A 22,934-nucleotide genomic window follows, 5' to 3' on the forward strand; every position below is an offset into this window, starting at 1 on the left:
GGCTGGTCCCCGGGGTGAGAAGACGAGTGCTCACTTGAGAATCTCCGTGTTGGTCACCTCGGCAATCTCTTTGGAGTCAAGACTCTTCTCTTGATCTCTCTCTCTCTCTCTGTCTGCCTGGCTCGCTATATATGTGTATGTATATATATATATATATATATATATATATATATATATATATATATATATATATATATATATATATATATATATATATATATATATATATATATTTGTAGATATGCTTGTTCTTGCCTATCTTCATGGACAAAAATGAAACCTATTATTTTTCTTAAACATTATCTCTCGTTTTTATCATTCTTTCTTTTAGCCCTCGAAATACTCGCGTTCTTTCCCAGATTCATTTTTTATCGAATGAAGAAGAATGGGATGATGACTAGAACAGAGAGAGAGGAGAAAAAATGAAGCCAGAAGAGACGGAGGGAACTTTGTTTTGTATGGGGTATATACAATAGTTTCTGTCGAAATGTGCGAAAATTCATGAAATTCAGTTTCTTGTGATTTTTGGTACAGAAAGAAGCAAAGACTACCGTTGCTGTGCCTGAAGCTCCCTAGAACATTCTTCATTTCTCCAGAAAGGCTCTTTGTTTGACCAAAGTTCTTCATTCTTTCGATATTTCTCTTCCTAGAGGGGTCATTGTATATAAAATTTGCTTCACCATACGGTACCGGGGTCTAAGCGATGACAGGCAGGGCAGCCGGTCGAGACTACAAAGTCTACCCCAAAGCCAAATCAAAGTCCTTCAAAAGAAGGCATCGTGATTACTCCATACAAATGGGAAAACACGTTAAAATAAGAAGAAGAAGAAGAAGGATGGGAAATTATTTCAAGGAAGGTGTATGAGAACGTAAACTAACAGTGATAGATTGAGAGATGGATTGATAGAGAGAAACAGACAGAGCGAGGGAGATGTGAATTTATAGGATCTAATAATATGATGCAGTTCGATTCCTGAGTTCTTGCATTTATTGGAGAATTAAGCGGCGAAAAACTCAACGTACGAATTATGGAAAATTCCGTCAGAGATTCTTGATATTCAGGGAGCACCAGAACATTAATCTCTAAAATTAAATTGAGGGGGTCCAGAAACACCGTCATAATATCGAAAAGAACGAAAGGGAAAAATAACGAGCATGAAATCAAGCTATGAGAAATAATGATAGTGGGAGAGAGAAGAAGACGAGGAAGTAGGAGGAGTAGGGGGAGGAGGAAGAGAAGGGGGCGATAAGAGGAGAGATTAGTGAGGATCAAAGAGCAGCTGCTGATAACGCCTTGTTCATCGAATTACTGAGCTTGTGCGCGATATATTATCATCCAAAGGATCCAGTTAATTGTTGGTAATTGCCCTCTCACTGCCGATAAGGCCCTCTGCCCAGTCCCCTACACCCCGTCCGGCCATCCGACCCCCGTATAACAACCAAAGACCCTATGTCTATATTCTCCATTCTGCCACGTAGAATTATATCGGGGTCATTACTTGAAGTTATTGGGGTCATTATTGCGCATTACTCCGCTAATAATATCTGTTTGATATTCGAAAAATTTTTGGCTTTCACTGATGACTTGAAATTCCGTTTACTTTTATTAAAAATAGAAATTTTGTATCTAGATGCGATATGTTCACCTGTTGTTTCCTATCCTTTCTCACATTCTTTTTCTCTGTCTCTCTCTCGTTCGCGGGGATTTGCTCATATACCCGTAATTGTTTGATATAATTTGTATATTTATAACTGTCTTTTGTATATGCTACTACACGATCATTACTAAAGTCAGTAAAAAAAGATCGTGCGTAATAAGCAAAAGAAAATGGCAGCTATGAAAAAGCAGCAGTTTCCTAGAGGTGTCGCATTAAACTAAATTCATTTCGTGTTTTTGTATAATATTCCTGCAAAATAATGTTGTATATAGCGGGAAAGTAATTGCTGATTTTCTTTACTTTCCGATAAGCTTCGTAAAAACGCTATGAGATAACTTTGGACGACTGGCTGAAATATATTAGAAATACGATTAACCCTAGTCCTCATGCAAAAATCTGAAGATTAACAAAAATTACTCATGTAAGTAAATGGACAACGTTTGCATTTGCCACAAATAATTGTTTCACGTTTCCATTAACATTATGAACACCTTTGTCTGAGATCCCAATGTCTCAAAAGAAACATAGGAATAAACGTTGGAGAACGTGGCCTCGAATCGTGAACACGATAATGGAAGCTTGGGAGATGGAGCAATGAATGTTGATATGAATAGTGGAAGACTGGTGTTGTGGAGTTAGATGAGAGAGGAGGTGAGTCACAGATTGGGTGAAGCAAGGAAGGTTGCAGGATGTGGAAAGGACCAAGGTGTGCTTGTGGGAGCCGAGGTTGGAATGCTTGAATGGATTGTTGAGCCAACTCCGCTTTATAGAAGTAAAGTACAGAAAGGAAATACAACGGAAAGAAAACGGTTGAAGCTGTAGCAATGAATTATTCGTAAAGGGTATGAGAAAAGTCCTGATGCGTAGAAGTGGTAAAAAGCTTAGGGTAAGCGAAAAGATGCCCCAGAGTTACGTGAGATGGTTTGGCCAAGTGGGGAAAGTGAGGGTGGCATGTTAATGGAAATAAAGTAAAATTTTGAAATGCTACACGAAAGGAAGCGGAACGCTAGAGAGTTTCCTATAAATGGTGATACCGAGTTATTCGAAAATAACTGCCACAGCGTTCCAGGAAACTTGAGTTTTAGAGGCGAAAGGGTAAATGTGGGTCTGTGTTTAAGGGTATCCGATGCCGGAATGATGAACCTTCTGTCAGATATATGAATTGACTAACCTAGTGGACCTGCAATTAAACAGATAAATTATGAATGTAGCAGTGATCATTGAATTGTCTTTCGTCGGGAGCGACCCCTTATCATAGAAAACGTTTGAAGGTTGCCATATATACATATATACGGTATATGTATATATGTATGTATAGCCGTGTGTGTATTTTTTGTGTAATAACCAATATACCCTCTTAACTTCTCGATTTCTTTACACTTTTTGGATACGCTTGTCACAACAAAGCCTCAAGATCCAAATAAAGAAATTCTGATGTCCGTACCAGGATTCGAACCCGCACTGGGAATATAAGAACAAGGTCACCTTAACCCACCTGACCACAAAGACGGGAATTTTAGTTATTAAAATTACATACGTGTCTGGTAAAAATGTAACTAGTAAATTATACAATTATATATATATATATATATATATATATATATATATATATATATTTATATATACAGTATATATATATATATATTTATATATACAGTATATATATATATATATATATATATATATATATGTGTATATATATGTATATATATATGTACACTTGAGCATTAATGCTTAAACAGAAGTTGCTAGTGTACGTGCAATGCATGTAGTTCAAAGAGAAGCTAAACTTACTTGCAACGAATACTGGCCCAGTGCTATCAGGAACAAAATTGATGCAAGCCATCAATAGAGCAGAGACCCAGCCGGGTCCCCAGCGTTTAGCGATCTTGGAAGCCATTTCCATGAAAGAGAAGCAGCCTCGGACCAATCAGACAGGCGGCATTTATGAGGCTTGACAATCCTCTTCAGAAACAGAGAAGGATCCGTTCTAACGGGGGTCAAGCAGGCGAACAATTGCATTAATCCAGAGTAAACATATGGAAGCCACCAAGTATAAAACATTACTCGTAGAATGTGACACAAGAGGAATTTTTGCATGTTTGGTTACTTATTAATTGAATTAGGTTTCAGGTTGTTTTGAAAGTTCCATACATCTCATATACAAATAAAGCATCTGTTCCGAAGATTTTCAGTATGAAAAGAAACCAATTTTCCTTCGAAGTAAAATTATTTTTTAAAATATAATCCACGTTTTGGAGGTAGTGAAATGTGGAAATAAGTAACCGTAGACTTTATTTTATGTACCGCATAACATTCAACTCTTTAACTTACTATATGTGTAATAGATTGGAAAACACCTTTTATAAATGTTCATAAGATCAACAGATGAATTAGAGGCCATACAGTGTCCAAGCATATAATCATCACAGGTACAACTCTGCATAAACATACCAGCAATTCGCCTGAATGCAGATGTGCGGTATTGTTTTGGTACGAAAACAAATATTTTTCCTGAATGAATACCCAAACATTTGATACAAACACACACACACACACACACACACACACACACACACACACACACACACACACACATATATATATATATATATATATATATATATATATATATATATATATATATATATATATATATATATATACGTATGTATCAAATGTTTGTTTATTCAAACATATAAATACATATGTATCAAATATTTGTGTGTTCAAGCAAAATATTTCTTTTTTTGTACCAAAACAATAACGAACATCTGTATTTAGGTGAATTGTTGGTATGTTTATGCAAATTTGTACCTGTAATGATGATATGCTTGGAACTATATGACCTCTAATTCTTCTGTTGAGCTTATGAACCTTTATAAAAGGTGTTTTCCAATCTGATAAAACTCTAAGACACATACAATAACTTAATGGAGATGAATGTTACCCGGTAAGTAAATTAAGTCTACGGTTACTTATACCCATATTTCACTGTCTCCAAAATCGTAAATAAGGAGTATAGTTTCAAAAATAATTTCTCTTCGAAGAAAAATTGGTTTCTTTTCATACAGAAAATCTTCGAACAGATGCCTTTATTTTCATATGGCAAGTTTTGAAGTTTCAAAAAAATTAAAACCTAATTCAATTAATAAGCATGAAAAACTTGTAAAAATCCTCCTTGTGCCACTTTCTATGAGTATTGTATTACAGTACCTGGTGGCATTCACGTTTAATCTGGATTAATGCAATGGCTCACCTGCTTGACCGTCGTTAGAAATGCTCTCTCTCTCTCTCTCTCTCTCTCTCTCTCTCTCTCTCTCTCTCTCTCTCTCTCTCTCTCTCTCTCTGTTTCTGAAGATTGTAAAGCCTCATATATATGTCTAATATACATACACATACATGTAATCGTACGCATGCAGTGCAGTGCATGGAAGGTGAAAGTAAAATAATATTGATATGATGTTTTGCTTTTCAGTGAGGCTTATTTGCGCGGCTTTATGGTAAACTTGTATTAAAGTCAAATTAGAAGTATTTTCCTACCTAGTATACTGATTTTTAAGAACAAAATAATGCTTCGGAAAATTTTAGATAATGTTGATCTGAGCCTACTTAACGCTTCTGTCAACGCAGAGAATCTTAACTTGGAAAGAAAAGACCACAGAGTGCGTTAATGTTTAGAGCTGCATATTATTTTCCATCCTAGAATTTCTCGGGCTTAATTTACCCCGTCAGTTGTAACAATTTTTTTTTATAAACGCTATATTTGAAGATTTATTATTAAACTTGTCTATTTTTTAAAAGTACCATACCATATAAAGTCAAGCAGTTGTTATTTTGCTAAAGATGTTTATAGTAATTTTGCGTGAGCTGGAGAATAATACTGAATGCGAGTATTACGCTCTTTATATCCCAGTACAGTGGAAGTTTGTCATATTTCACACACGCACTTTAGCATACATTCTTAAACATCATTTGATATATATATATATATATATATATATATATATATATATATATATATATATATATATATATATATATATATAGGGTAACAAGTCTGTCTCGAACACCAGCTGCGTTGGCTGGAGATAGCAGGCAGAGATCGAATCACAGACCTAACAAAGTCTAGCTCTTTACCACTTAGAATAGTATGCAACACCATAGTCACCATAAAATATCTCAACACCTGTATTAGCGTACCATAGGATTTTCAGCGCTATTAAAATAGAATGGTGTTTTACTAGTTTAACCATTTTTCTGAGACCCTTCAGATATGTTAGTGTATCAGTGATTGCTGCTAAGGTGTTAGCTTACTTAAAGTTTATCAAATGGTTGCTCTATTTAGAAATGTTACTTCATGTGAGCTAATCAAATGATAAGCAGAAAAGTTGGCTTGCGTCACAAATTCACTGGTACATAGCAGTTACGGTTGGAGGTTCCTGCTGACTTTCATTTGCAGTGCCACAGTGATATAAACCCGGAATGTATTGCAATAACTCAAAGTCAGTAAAGACTGGGAGCAATTCCGGCAATGTCATAGTAACTCATCCTCCTGCCGCTTTTATCATCTTTCGCTTATGGATTTTGATTTTACTTTACAACACTGAGAAAAGGGAAAAACAAATCCTCTTCATAAAATCGTAAAAGGTAGGGAAGAAGGAATCACGGCCGGCCTTATTTGACAAACAAGGCTTAGGCTAACGAGGCGTGTCAACAAATGAGACACTAAGTATCCAAACCATTGCGTGGCCAGTTTGCTCAATCCAATTAGCTATACATCTTTTCTCTGTACATAGCGTCCGCCATAAGAGTTGAGCCCGAAAAACCTTGGTCAGCCAATTATTTACTGTCCAGCGCTGCTCGTTTTTCGTGGAATTTATTTATTTACTTTTATTTTTAGCCTTTTTTTTTGCCATTGAGTTGTAGCGTGTTCCGAGTTATTGTCAAGCTCGATGTCCTACTTCTGTTTCTCCTTTTTTGACTACCTTTGCTAGGCCGCCTCTCTCTCTCTCTCTCTCTCTCTCTCTCTCTCTCTCTCTCTCTCTCTCTCTCTCTCTCTCTCTCTCTCTCTCTCTCTCCATAGGTTTTGCGTAGGAAAACATTACTTTGTTCTGATGGTCTCCATATAGGAAGTAAAAGCCATAACATAAAGAATCATCATTATTCCACAGATTTCTTTTATGAGTAACTGTTTCAAAACACAAGTACCACAAAGCCAAAAGTGTCTGACTGTGCTCTGGAATATCATAGTTTCCTTTTTTAGGTGTTAATATGCTTGACCTGCTGACCTTTAAACATTCGTTGGAGAAGATAGAATTCACTCATGATGACCGATTTTTCTTGAAAGCCGAATTACTGCTTTCAAGGCATTAAAGTGATAAGTACAGGAGCAACATATGGGAATTAGCTGTAAATATAACAAAGCTATTTTTTAACTGTGTTTAAAACAAGAAGGAGCATAGGGTATTGTACAGTCGCTGGAGTAATTCTCTTAACTCCTCTGTCACATCAAAATAGATTTTGAAATTCACATTAGTACAATAGTGTTACAGTATGGTATTATTATCCTTGCATCTCTTTCTGAAAGACAGAGAAAATAAAGAAACTTAGATGCAAAATAAAGAGAGAGAGAGAGAGAGAGAGAGAGAGAGAGAGAGAGAGAGAGAGAGAGAGAGAGAGAGAGAGAGAGAGAGCCTGCCCATAACATCTGACCAAAAATAAAACTCAAAGTGCTTCTTCTTAGCCAGTGAGCCATGGTGATCTTTCAATATCTTAGACTGGCTAGGAAGGATCAGTCTTCGTTTAATATATGCTGAATCGCGTCGATTTTATCACCACCAGCTGAAAATATTTTACGAAATTTCGTAATCTATGGTTGGTGTATTCAAAAAAGAAGCTAGATATTCTTCTACGAAGGTCGAAAAGTTTTTAGTACTGGACACGTAAGAGGTCTCGTATCCTCATAACATGGTACCGCCATATATATATACATATATATAGTATATATGTGTGTGTATATATAAACACAGTATGTATGTATGTATGTATGTATGTATATATATGTATGTATATATATATATATATATATATATATATATATATATATATATAATGTAAGTATATCTGTATGTGTGTATATATTCATGCAAGTGAGTATGCATACCTTAAAGTTTTACAAGGACTCTACTCTTCCAAACGAGACATATTTGAAATTTGGCAAGGTTAAGCGTTATTCTTACAGGATAATATATTTCGTGACCCCTAGAACTGTGTTAGTAGAAGAAGAGATTTCATAACCAGATCCATCTCTTTATTTCAAAACCTCTCGGATGCTTATGACGCCGATCGTTAACCAATAAACGCAAGGGAACATTCAAGAGTTAGAAATAATTCCCTTATTTCAACAGCCATTTCGTTCCCAAGTCGTGGAGACGGTTCTAGTCGGTTCCCAGCTTCGTTTACGTTCTTCTAATTATAAACATTGAAATGTCTTTCCCCATTTGCCATTTCCTCCTTTATCGTCGTTCAGGGAACTTTTCCAATATTCCTCACTTGATACGATGCTCTTTTTTTCTCTCTTGTTCGCTCTCTCGCTCACTTTGCAGCAAATAAAGGAATGCTCCGCAATTTGGGCTCTCTCTCTCTCTCTCTCTCTCTCTCTCTCTCTCTCTCTCTCTCTCTCTCTCTCTCTCTCTCTCTCTCTCACATATCTATATTTGTTTTTTATTGTTTTATCCATCTGACATATTTATATATATGATATATATATATATATATATATATATATATATATATATATATATATATATATATATATATATATATTTTAGTTATCATATATATATATATCCTATCCATATATATGCTAATTATCTTATATATTTATATATATATATATATATTTATAAATTTTAGTTTTATTAGGTGTCCTTTGAGTATGGCGAATTCCCATCTCTCTTTATAAATATTTTACATTCTCGTCTCTCTCTCTCTCTCTCTCTCTCTCTCTCTCTCTCTCTCTCTCTCTCTCTCTCTCTTCTTATCCTACCTTAACGCAGTGTGGCTCTTCACAGCAAACCTATTTTACGAAAAATTTGCCTTGTGTGGATAAAATTCTCGACCGACACTCATCGATTGGCAACACTTCTGAGTCTGGGAAGGAAGGTATCGGAGCTCAGCAGCAAAACCTTGGAAGAGAAATATATAAAAATGGAATCATTTTCGTTTGCTGAAGAATATTACACTCTTCATTTATTCGAATTAAATTTACTAGAAGGATTTGATTTTTAAAAGAGAGAGAAAGGTGGGGTGAGTGAGTGAAGAAGTGTATTAGGGCTAAATTATTGTTAACCATACTTCTGTTGGCCTCAGTGTTGGTTTGTAAAAGTCGTCAAAACCCCCATTTCAACCAGGTACGATATCATGCAGGAATTAACGCATTTAAAAATTTGATTTTTAGTCACAGCTATTTTTTATTCAATACGTTATTAAATTATTTTCTCATATTATACCAGCAGTAGTATATCTTTCAAAACACTCTATTTTCTAGCCAGCGATTTGTCAGTGGTAACCTAAGACTGCCCCGATTTCCCCTGTGGGCCTCTATTTTGGGAAATATCTCCAATTCAAACTTTTATAAGTAAGAGTCACTTCCTGCGGAATCCCCCTGTCACAAGAAATCACCGGTCCATTGAAAGATGTACAGAACTTCGCTTGGAGTGTACAAGGTCTAGATCGCTTTCTCATTTTTGGTTTTTTCCATACAGCTTGAGTCAGGTTCCAGCCACCTGGGTCAAGAGTGTTTCATGTGTTCAATCGCTTCGTAAGTATGGCTCAGATATTTGCAATTTCGGTATAATCTGCCGAGCCTTCTGTGAATTTTATTCGTAAGTCTTTCTTTTTGAAACAAAAATGTGGATGAGAGTCTGTGAACTGCTTTTCTTATTATTTTTTTCATATTCATTATTATTTTATTATTTTATTATTATTATTATTATTATTATTATTATTATTATTATTATTATTATTATTATTATTTTACTATCAATCATCAATCCCCAAAGATATTGACATAAATGATCAGTTTCTTCTAAATATGGTACTCGTATATATTCAAAACTTTTATTAAAGAGAAAATTATGTTTTTAGCATTGAATTATTAGCTACAGAGAAATAAACAAGCTCGTCACTAAAAAAAAATGGGTGAAAGGATGGAGGATAAATCTCATAATAGGAAATCCCCCTGCCTCTAAAAGATTCCTGGTTAGATGATGGATCCTTTAAAAGCCCATCGATTTTTGTAATGGGCTCTCTTAATGTCAGGTAGCCTGATGCCTCTTTGCTCTTTCCAAACAGTGTTCTCTCTCTCTCTCTCTCTCTCTCTCTCTCTCTCTCTCTCTCTCTCTCAGAGGTGTTCCTCTCCACTCCCCCCTTTGGATGGTTAACCCCTATCCCTTCGCCACCCATGTAGGCTCCACCTTTATTCCTCCTTGTGAGAGGGAGCTCTCCTCCTTCCCTTCCTCGAAAGGGCCATTGGCTTTACATCCTCCCCCACTATTGTTATCCTCCAAGTCCTCCTACATCAGAAGGGTTAATTCTCTCCCTCTACTTCCCAAAAAGGGTTATCGCGTTTCCTTCCGCACTCGGAAGGGTTACTCCTCCATTCCTTACACAAAAGAGTTACCCCGTGAAAGCCCTCCCTCCCTCCCGACCCTACCCTTAATTTGTTTGTTAACTCCGTCCAAACATTCTATTGATTACAGAACATTCGTGACTTTGATTATCATTTTAATTAGCGGGGTCGAAATATCCGGGAAAATGGGAGGCGTTTAGCGGGCCGCGTTGGGAGGGGTGGAGGTGCTGGGGAGGAAGGAGCCCTGGGAGCCAGCCGGGCAGCCCATAGAGAGGTTTAATGCTTCGGTAATCATTGTAGAAATTGCTGGTGGCCGAATTTCGTATAATTGTCCAGGTCTTTTTATGTGGCTTTCTTTATCCGCTTCCCTTTTCAAGCCACGTGCCGGAATTGGACCTTTCGGTTTATGCACTTATATTTGCATTTGTGTGGCAGAATTTATTTGACGAAATGAGAGACGTAATGGTATGCTTTATAACACATCAACAAACGCACGCATGTATGCACACACACACACACACACTTTAAGTGAGAAAAGGGAGTAAATATAGCTGTGCAACGTAGAAGGGTGAAGTAATCAAGACGACGGTTGTCGAAAGAAGTCGTAGGACGCAGCAAGAAAACGATCCAACCCAACAACAGCCATTAATTATTTGTCAGAGAATCATGGTCGTAAAGCGAAAACATTGAATGCTTTAAAAATGAATGATTCAGTATAAACAGGAAAATTAGGAACTTGACAGATCGCTGATCCTGCGACATGTAATCTGTGTCAGCCACCAAGATGAAGAAGTGGAAGACCCACATAATTAATGCCTTGGCGTCATGAAAATACTAATGATCTCATTGCCCAGGTCTGCTTTATGTGTCAGGAAGATATTAATGAGAAAAAGAATTTCGTGAAATGATGCAGCGAAAGCCTCTGCGTTTGCGGAATATCCCAAATGACTTGATAAAAATGCAAATCTTCTCTTAACCCTCAAAAATAATGAAAGAGCAATATCGGCTTTGGTTGGGCCGGTATGCTATGACCGTCAGCATTTTTTCCCTCAAAATCCTAAAATGACCAAAATTAGAATTCAATTAAGAGGAAGAGAAACGTAGGACCATTTATTATCGAAATGCACAAGATGAGAGAGATGGAGCCATATAACATATAAGTGGCATGGAGATAAAGGCTATACAAGGTAAAATAGCGATATAAATCTGTTGGGCAGGGGGGCCAAGTGAGCTATGGAAAAGTATAAAGCAGAAATGCTGGAAGAAAAAGTCATAGGCATTGCAGTTTCCAAGGCTTTATATCATTGAGTCCCCTGCCATTCACTGAGAGAGGCATAAGAGGAAATACGAGATTAAAATCTTAATGGGAAATGGAGATTAAATGAGAAATAAAATTTCCCTAATGCATTACTATTCCAATATCAGACTTGATGCCCATTCACTTTTAAAAGGGGTTAGCTGGAAGCCGAATTCGCAACACGTTTGGCTTACGGAGAGGTCGTATCACTGCTATGGATAGACGCGCATCGGTTTTGAAAGAGGCTTCATGGAAATTGCTGGGTGGGAGAGGGACCATTAATAGCTTTTTCTGTGTGATACTGGTGATTATCGTCGCCATGATAATAATGCAATTAAGTGTAACATCGATAATAAGATTATGTATAAAACAGATAATAAGATTATGTATAAAACAGATAATAAGATTATATTTTCTTTCACAAACAGTGATGACTAGCCAGAGATAACTTTTAGACTATTTCCTAGTAGAGAATTTCTAGTTTTAATAGGTTGATCAATATATGCGCAGGAATATGATTCATGTTGAGGATCTATAGATGCCTAAAGGGTTAGAACATTTTTACAACCTGCACAAATTATAATCCTGCAAGAAAGAAATCTTTTATTTTATGAAATCAGAACAAAAAGGAGAAAGATGTTTGACGCAACCATTATAGGATCATACCGTTATTAACAGCATCTCGAACGTCATAAAAATTTCTTACCCGTCAATGTCAGATATAAAAATGCAGATTGCATTCAGATTTACAAAGGTGCTTTTGTCTTTGAAGTAAAATTATACCTGAAATTTGGTTGGTCTGCCAAAAGCTGAGAGAGTATATATCAGAATATTCAGAGAAATGAACGATTATCTTAATGTTCCAAATCCTGCCTTTAACTACGTTTGAGTGAAGAAGCCCTTCAGTGTGATGAAAGAGCGAACTTGCACAGAGCTCTTGCTTTTAATATAGATTTCAGTGGTTGGAAATTATGCAACTTAAATTGCTGAAATACGAGCTTGTTGGCGCGTGCTACTCGCTCTGGAACCCGTTGCTGCTATCTCCCCTACCCTCCCGATCCCCTACCTACCCCACCCCCACCCGGTTGGACAAACAGGTTTGCGAGAGGTGGGTGGATGTCTCCCCTACCCTCCCGTTCCCCTACCCACCCTTCCCTCACCCGGGGAGGACAAACCGGTTTGCTGTGGTAGGGTGTCTGTGTCATGTCTCCTCTACTGTCACCCGGGAGAGGACAAACAAGAAAAGGCCCACTCGGATTTTATTATTATAGAGTACACAAGATTCGAACAGTAAATTTAGGTAATAAAGAGATGTAACACTAAATTCACTGCATCCCCCCCCCCCGCCTTTCTTTTTAAGTAGATTTTTATAATTTTCAGGCACCAAAAGTTAGCCGAATGTTTGTATATTTCTTTAAGTAGAAAGAACCATGTTAATTTATTACATCCCCGTTCTTTGACCAAGATATCAGAAATATTTGAAGAGCTTCACCGATATTTTGTAATCTCCTAATAAGGGAGGGGCTCTGTCTTGTATTGTTTCGTGTCTTGTTGCCAGGGAAAGACTAAAATGCATGGAATTTTCCCTATCGAATATTAAGCTAGCAGTGAACGTAACAGACCAAAACTGTAGAATTTGTCTTTGTACGCATATGAACGTTTATGCATTCTATAAATAAACTTCCTTTTTACATTTAGGTTACAAGCATTAGCACTCGGGGAAAATCTTGATTTTTAAATTTTGAAGTGAAATTCATTTTAACACTAAATTATTGAAGAGTTTCTGTTTGAGATAAGAATTGTCCTTCTGTAGTGCATTAAACAATTTTACTTCTCAAAAACGGTTAACGTATCGTGCTTTTAAAGTTACTGAGAATATATATGTTTATATATATATATATATATATATATATATATATATATATATATATATATATATATATACATATAAATTTATATATATGTATATATACATTATATATATATATATATATAGAGAGAGAGAGAGAGAGAGAGAGAGAGAGAGAGAGAGAGAGAGAGAGAGAGGATGTGAAAATTTTACATAAAATGCTAACATAACTGAGAAAAAACTTGGTTATTTTATATGATACTTCACCTATGGCATTAATTTTTCCCCAAGCGTTGATATTTTTCTCTGAACACAGTGATGTGATGTGTTCATTGATTTCACCACTTCCATACTTCATCCTTTGAGCTAGTCCCACTTTCGTTTGATCAATCAGTCTGGCCTCATCGGTATCACTGCTATTTTTGTGTTTCTTTATTAGTTCAACAGCACCTGGCCAGTACCAGCATAGGGCTTTTATGCAGTCCAATGACATAATTGTCCCTTGACGATATAAACACTAATAACTGAATTAATCAAATTTCCACGAGTAATAATTATGATTAAAGGTTCTGTCTCTCTCAGATACACAGGCCCCTGAGTAAATAAAGCTTGACGCAGAGGGTATTTTGTAAATTGTTTTTGTAAGTGAACAGCTGAATCTAGAGATTAATTTCACTCCTCGCCTGTTCGGTCTGAATTATGAAAGGATCCCCATGGGAACATCACACTTCTGAAAAAGTATCGTGATAACTCAATATGTGACTAAATAAGAACTAGTAGGAAACATGACTCAAATTCTTGAGTCGATTTAAATGACTTGCGATCGAATTACCAAGAACATTTAGAAATCTTGGCTACCGCATTACAACATCAGAGATTGATGGCTATGAGAGAAATGGCTGCAGATTCTTTTAATGTGATAGAATGGGACAAGGATTTGAAGACAGAGTTGCAATACCGATTTTATATAAAGCCCACCAACTATAGTTGCAAGTACGTCATTGAGGTAAAAAGCATTGCCGTCAGTGTTTTGTCCATAAATCGTTATCAGCTACAGATTTCATCGAGTTCTGTCCGTGTCATGTATAGAAATTAAAGCTTGTTGACCTGGAGTGCATGCTACAGACTGATCACAGACACTGAACTTTTCTACGGTCTGCCAAGTTTAGAATGTTATTTCTGCTTACCAAAGCTTTGACAAACTGACAGCTAAGAAATAAAGTAATCGTAAATAGTACTGTATACTAAGTAAGATATGAATAGCAATAAAACCAAGTCTACTTAATACAAAGCGAAAGTTTTTCGTGATGAAGTAGCTTACTTGCACATTCACTAATAATTCTGCGATGTTAAGTTGACGAATAGTAAAACTGAGAGTACCAGTCTAAATTGAAGCTTGGGTAAGTATATCAGTCGATAAGAGTGATTTTGTATATTCTTACAATTGCACTTGAATCACAGACCCATATATTCAGTATGCGTATGCATCGGCATCAGTAATCTTTAATTGATCTATATATTTTATAACCGGAATCGTGTATATGTAAACTAAACAACCACGCCCTCTGTAGTGTCCTTAAAGTAGTACGAAATATTTTTCTTTTACGTAAGGCATATGGAAATTACCTAATGTATATATGTATGTACGTATGTAGGTAATGAGATTTTCCAATATTTAGAACACTTGCGTTATCTTATGGGTTACTGATCTCCTTTGTCGTTTCTGCGAATTTAGTACTTTGAGGTAAGAAAATTTCTCTCTCTCTCTCTCTCTCTCTCTCTCTCTCTCTCTCTCTCTCTCTCTCTCTCTCTCTCTCTCTCTCTCGTTTTTTCATAAAGTTTGGGCAGCATTGTCGTTTCTGCGAATTTAGTACTTTTAGGTAAGAAAATTTCTCTCTCTTCTCTCTCTCTCTCTCTCTCTCTCTCTCTCTCTCTCTCTCTCTCTCTCTCTCTCTCTCTCGTTTTTTCATAACGTTTGGGCAGCATTGCACCTCATTTTCCTGCTGTGCTGCATATCGGCTTGCTCTCATTTATCAAAGCAGCCAGCCTTACCTCCACTATCAGCACCATTACCGCCCTCATCATCAACCTTATTAACATCTGCATCATTCATCATGCTCCTGGGTTATCTCTTATTTTGGTCATGTGCTATCTTATTACCTCCATCTGTCACTTTCACATTTACATCACGGTATCGCGTTCACTCTTTTCGTAATATTTACATTTCCACTCGGAGAGGTTTCGAAAATTTATCACGTTGTGAATAGGCTTTTGAGTTACAAATTACCACGAATGGGTCTGTGGATTCCATATTTGAGATCTCTGCAATTCAAGAGCAAAAGTCTGCATTCTTATTTTACGTTATCGCATTGCTTATATGAAACTCCCGTCCCATAAGTTTACGTATTGTATTCCTAACTCGATGTATATTCCTTTTTTCTACAAAGAACTGTTCTATATTTCTATATAGAAATCAAGAAACTTTCACCCCAATACATTTCTATATTAGGGTGAAAGATTATTCTGTATCCCCTCTCTATAAATTATCTTGTAATCATTGTCACTGTTGATATCTCTCGTTCCCCCTTACTTGCTAGCAGATGTGATCCTGATTGTCTCTTTGTTGTTCACTTACTCTGACAAAGTTTCTGAAGTGAACCTTCTCTTTATGCTTCCATTGCTCTTCTATGGCGGGTCCTTATCATCTGACGTAATTCTTCCTTTAAATTTCATATTGTTTACTGTATTTTTTATTCCGTCCTTTTGGGCTATTGGAACGTGCATTTACCGAAAATTTTGCTTTCAAATCTCAACGAAGCTTATATAGTTACTCCTTTTCTTACTTGACCTTCATCTTGCAAGACTTCGTGAACCAGAACTTGAAACTTCGATGCGCTAAAATACCATTTTATTGACTTCAGCCTTTGAGTTTCGAAAAATCGCGATCTATAACTTCAAACACTGCTTATGACATCAGTCGTGGTCCTGAGCGTTAACCTTTCCTTTAAAAAAATTTGCTGATACTTGCGGTCGATATAATGAATTTAACGACAATATTGACTTTCATAATGGTATTAATAATAGATACATACACACACACGCGCGCGCGCACACACATATACATATGTATCATATAAAACATATAAATATATATTACGTGTGTATCCATTATTATTACCATTATGAATATCAATATTGTCGTTGAATTCTATATACAGACCGCAACACGCCCGTGTGTGTCAGGTCAGTCAGCTTAGAACGGCAGGCCTCAGTATGGTAGTAAGCGGTGTTACTTGGATATTACTGCCCTGGGCAATTTCGGTGACATGGGAGGAAGGGGACCTATTGGTGGATTGTGGTTCCCTAGGTCGGAGGAAAGGTTACCTGTATGGTCTCTCCCCTTGAAGCTTTTAGCACTCCTCATTGTTTCTCTCGCAGATTGCCGGGAAATAACAGAGCAGCCTTCTGGCCGCTCTGCACGGCGTGAAAATGAAACATTTGAGGTTTCTATCCCTGAGGTTATGAATCAAATGTTTACGAGTGTAAAGAGAACAGATGTCTGTTTGGAGAACTGTCATTTTTAGACGCAAATGGCTGGAAGTTATCGCAATTAGTAACACCTAAGTGTAAGAGTATTCGGGTCTGGAAAAGACAGGGAGATTTTTTTAGGGGTCCCGTGTATTACTGATGAGACATGGCGTGTTTAACTCGACAAATGTTGTATAAGTTTTTGCATTGGTGCTCATTGTTGTTTCAGTATCTCTCTCTCTCTCTCTCTCTCTCTCTCTCTCTCTCTCTCTATATATATATATATATATATATATATATATATATATATATATATATATATATATATATATATATATATATATATATATATATATATATATATATATATATATATATAATATATATATATATATATATATATATATATATATATATATATATATATATATATATATGTGTGTGTGTGTGAGTGTGTGTAAACTTAGTATATCTAGGGAATAACAGCATGATAGAAAATATAAATGTCGTACACTACTTCTTGGTTCTGTTTTGTGTTAACTGTTATTCCTTCGCATTCTGTGACTTCATAGTCATAAACATTGATGATGATTCTTTTTATAGCACATTTTTAAGCTCCTCGCTAGTTTTTTTCTCCTTTTGTTAATCTTTTGTTAATTTATTCTTGTAAACTTGGTCCGCCCTCAGTCATCTGTCAAACCATCTTCTTCAGCCATGTTTTGATTTACCCTTCTCTCTCTCTCTCTCTCTTTCTCTCTCAGCCATCCTCTTTCAGTATTTGGTGGGAGTGGTGATTAAATCCCTTCGGTTCCCTTGTGACTGATGCCTTCGAGAGGACGGATAAATAAAACTAATGAAGATGCATACTGTTTTTCAGACTCTATTGCCATAAACTTTCACTCTTCTCTTTCTTGCTTCTTTATACTCTTATCACTATCCTTCTTACTCCCTTCTCTCTCTCTCTCTCTCTCTCTCTCTCTCTCTCTCTCTCTCTCTCTCTCTCTCTCTCTCTGCGTCATCTTCCCCTTTCTTCGCTCTTCTCTCCCCGACCACCTCTCTGTCCCAACTGTTAATGGCCTCTCTTTCATGTAATCTGGGTCTGGGTGGAGGTTGGTCGTGCATCCAGCCACCATCCACCACAGCAATTAAAGTTAAGCGCACCATCGCTTCAATTTGGAATGACTCTTTTTCGTTTGTTTTCACCTATTTCCATCTCGTCTCCATTTCACCGACTATTCCTTGGGTATTTGTCTTTGTCTCCATCGTTTTCTACTCAGTATGTTTTTTTCCGTCACGTGAAACCCTCTCCACTCAGTTTGTCAAAGGTTCTTCCTCTCGTTTGCTTTGTCTGTTATCTCGACAATTTCTCTTCCGTTTATTACATTTGCGCCTCCGTCGTCTGTCAGTCTTCATATCTCCTGATGTAATGCGTTGAAGATTTTTCACATGGAATGCCAAGAAGGGAATTTCAGCCAAAGCATCTGCACTCGACGTTTTAATCAGAGTACATCGCACTGGACTAAAAGCTCTTTATTATTCGACCGAAAGCAAACCTATAGACCGCAGTGGGCTCTTTTTCAAGGGCCTGAAATGGCGTGGACAGGCTTCATCGAGGTTTGTAATTCGAGCTTTACTTACACGAATTCCCCTGGAGGGATCAACGAAGTGCCAGACCTACCACGAAATAGAAGCCTAGACATTTCCGTTTTTCTTTTCACCCAATACCAAAAAGAGTACAAGCCTCAGCCAGAGTCTACTGAAGAGTCTCTTTCCGTGGATATTCTCTTTATAATATCCCCATCTTCGTAATCTTCGTTATCTTCATCACTATAACCACCACCAGTATCAGCAAGTAACGACTCGCCTGTTAATTGCTGCAATTAAATCTTTCTTTAGAATCAAGGATACACGGTACTAGCAATAAATAATGATAGATGTTCATCATACGTTGCTTTCTACTAAAATTGTTCACCACAGGATTTTACGTCATACTTCACTCGGTTTCACAAATATGTTTTTAATAAAGAAAATAAATTGTTCACGATTGTGGCGAGAAGGTGGATAAAAAGTCTGAAAGTTACAACTCAGTAGAGAACAAGATGTTTGTTCCGTCGTAACAGCTCGGAAAGGTAGTTAACGAACTTCCTTCATATGAACGGATGAATTACACAGAAACAACTTGTTAGAAATGTCTCTATGAAGTTTGACAGTAATCAGCAAGTCCAGCACAAAACGTATTAAAAAGCAACATGATCAATGGAGTAAGTATGTTGCAGTGAATACAAATCAGTGCAACACAGTAAGAAAATTCATTCGTAGCCAAGTTCATCATCATTGATGGAATAGGAACCATGAGAGGTGAGGCGAAAATAGAGGTTCAATCAATCAAATACAAACCCCGTCTAGGAAGAGAGGGTTTATAGAGCATACACACAGCTCCTAACGTCAGCTGCCAAACCTGTGAGTCTTACGCAGCAGAACCGGAATGAGGCATCATCTTCAAAACAAATCGCCAAGAAGAAGTTGCCATATCCTGTGGGCAAGTGAGCACTCCCCTCCACAAGGTACCCTTTGTCTTAGCGATGGGCTAAAATCTCGAGGTGGTGCCAAGCTAGTGCTACTTAGGATTAAATCTCGAGGTGGTGCCAAGCTAGTGCTACTTAGGATTACTTTGGATGAGAATGGAAGAGGAAGAGAAAACGTAATTAAACGGCATTAAGAAGTTAGGCAAAACACTACGAAAAAAAGAAAAAAACCTATAGGCGAGAGGTCAGGCCACGTCAGGTACTCAAGGCTACATTCAACAAATGCCGTTACAAAATGGAGACCTCAAAAGAGGTGATCTAAGAAAGCAGTCCACCAAAACAGTCAGTCAGTGCCTCATTAGAATAATCCAGGAAAATAAAATCTGTGTCAGTTCAAAAAGTCTTGTCCATCAGTCAAGGCAAAGAGACAAAAACCAGTACAGGCAGCGAACGCTTACGAACAAGGTTTGAAAGACAATCCCTCTATTATTTAAATAGTTATCAAGGGTCCTTCAGGGGACAAGAGAGTTGCGGATATCAAACTTGCAATCAAGATAAAAGAAAACCAACAGTAAAGGAAATGAAGTTGAACGGCTATTATTAGAGAATGGGGGAAAGGAGAGAAAGGGAATCGCAAAAACCAAAGGAGAAGGAAAGGAGTAAGGAGGGAGCCGCAACAATAAGGAGCTAACCAAAAAGCTATTTTGAAGGGGCGAGATGGAGCAAATTCAGATTAAACAAGCCACCGGACAACCAAGAATGCAGGAATGAGCAACAAAAACCGACGTTGGTAAGTGGAAGGAGACAGGCGCCAGATTGCCTCCGTCGAGCTGAACTGTAAAGTGCGGATTAAAGTACTGCAACCCGTTCATTAAGGGATGAGTGAATTTACTTGCAGACAACAGTTTGCCTTACTCGAGGATTCGCTGGTAAAATTTTGAGTTGACAGCCCTTTTTTTTTTTTCCTTTATTCATGAAAGGAATAAAAGACAATTTTATTTTCATCTTACCTCTTAGGGAGTCTGAAATTCATTTATTCTCTGTAGGTTATTTCAACTTCTGAACAAGAAGAATTCTTATGAAATTATTTGGCTGTGACTTATCGTAACTTTTTATATAAATTTGACGATGACTGATCTACAATTGCCGAATTATTGAATTAATGGTGAACAAGAAGCAATAGCGTCTATAGGAATTAAGGAATTACTTTAATTGATAGCTTTGTATTACATCATTTATTAATGACTCGGTTAATTTCATTACGGGAGATTAGGTATGAAGTATCGATTACGAGGGATCAAATCACACTGAAAATTGACAACTGAATTTGGCGAAGCGAGATTTTCAGACAGGATTAATGAACACATTGCATAAAGTCATTCAGTATGCTGATTCTAGGTTCTCTGGACGAAAGCGGTTTGCGAAAAGGATAACGTCAACAAAGAAAGTAATTCAGAGATGACACAAATGAATATTCAGATGAGCAGTTCTTAAATTGAATTTCTATAACGACCATATACCCCCACAAAAAAAAAAATATACAAAACCGTGATCACTAAAAAAAGGTAGTGCAATTGTAGAAAGGTAAGAAGACCCCATCAATGCCTTTTGCGCATTTTCCCAAATACTCTTGGATATTAAATCGTATGTTGTTATTCATGAGCACAAAGATGGAATTAACATTATTACACATATATACGAGCTTGTTGGCTCGCGCTGTTTCCCCCACCCTCCCGATCTCCTACCTACCCCGCCCCCACCCGGGGCGGACAAACGCGTTTGCAGGAGGAAAGTGGATGTCTCACCTACCCTCCCATTCCCCTACCTACCTCGCCCCCATCCGGGGTGGACAAACCGGTTTGCATAGGGTAGTTGGCTGTGTCATGTCTACCCTACTGTCACACAGGGAGGGCAAACAAGATCAGATCCTCTCGGATTTTATTATTATAGATGTTTTGCATCATTTATGTTTTCTTTCGCCAACGATATTGTACTACTAATTTCTTTAACGTGCTCTTCCTCGACAACAAAGTCGACAGCATTAAAAATGCCTTTGATCCTTAGGCAGATTTACATCCACGCCAAAATCTATCCCATTGTTACTTGCAACATGGTTGGTCTTACGGAAATCCTAAAATCACATTCGTTAATGTTCACGCGGCCCTGAAAGCAAATAGTCCAACTTAGCTCAAAACAAATCGTATGAGAATTTCCATGTGTTTTATGAGCACTGCCATTATTTTTATTTCCCTCAATATAATCGATTAGTATGAAAGCTCAGTTGAAAAATAATTACGTATCTTTTGATTGTCTCCTCTTTTTACGCCGTTCTGTCGATGATCAATTCGCTTGTAAGAGAGAAATTTGTATAGTCAACAAACTAGATCTCAGATATTAAATCATTCCACCAGTTACGTTACAACGATCTTGTTTAGTCAGTCATTGTCCGTAAGGGACCAGCAGACCATCTAAAGGCTAGTCGTTACTGATAGTAACTGCCACCTAACTGGTGCGCCGGAGAAAACCCGTTATTCATCAACCGGATATATTCATCAGAGTCCGCTTCCCCCGCCCCCCTAACCTCAGCCTAACTGCCAATTTTTCCCAGTTAGACTGCGTATTCATCAATTGGTTGATATCCGTTTCATTTTTATTTGCTCGCTATTTTTTTTACCTTGTTATTATTTTTTGATTCTCTTTCAGTCGCTCGGTCTTTTTCTAATATTTTTCCTTTGTTTACAAAACAAGCTCGCCCCAATTATCTCTCTCTCTCTCTCTCTCTCTCTCTCTCTCTCTCTCTCATATATATATATATATATATATATATATATATATATATATATATATATATATATATATATATATATATATATATATATATATATATATATAATTATATATATATATATATAATGTATATATATTATAATTATATACGTAATAATCGGTAATTATATATAAGACCTTTTACAACGTCAGTTATTTAGTCATAAGTATACTAGTGTATCAAATATACTAGATCCCAAGAATAAGTTACACCAAATTGGAATTACACACACACACACTCACATGCACACAAGCATATATATATATATATGTGTGTGTGTGTGTGTGTGTCTGTATATGTATGTGTGTGTATACACTCGCCCATGCCTTTAAGAGTGTAACACATGGGTATGTACATATTATATTTTATCACGGATTTTTGCGCAAGGTATATGTAGCTACTGCTTACTTAGTACTAATATATCATGGGGGAGATGGGTTCATTCTTGAGAGAGCCTGAATTTGAATAGAACTTGCAGAACAACAGAAATCAATCCGCTGCCTACCAGGGCAGGGTAGGAGCACTGTTGGATACAAGTTATTCCCATGAAGTTATTTTTATTTTAATAGGCATCATTGTACGAGAAAGGCTTCACAAAGAGAACTGCAAGAAAGA

General features: G+C 36.9%; 1 protein-coding gene across 15 annotated transcripts in view; it reads left to right on the top strand.

Moving 5' to 3' along the window:
- Nucleotides 1-22,934, top strand: part of Rdl (Resistant to dieldrin) — a 401,707-nt gene that overhangs the window by 45,500 nt on the left and 333,273 nt on the right. The window lies entirely within an intron of this gene.

This window comes from Macrobrachium rosenbergii, chromosome 4, assembly GCF_040412425.1.
Source record: "Macrobrachium rosenbergii isolate ZJJX-2024 chromosome 4, ASM4041242v1, whole genome shotgun sequence".
NCBI classification, from domain to species: Eukaryota; Metazoa; Arthropoda; class Malacostraca; order Decapoda; family Palaemonidae; genus Macrobrachium; species Macrobrachium rosenbergii.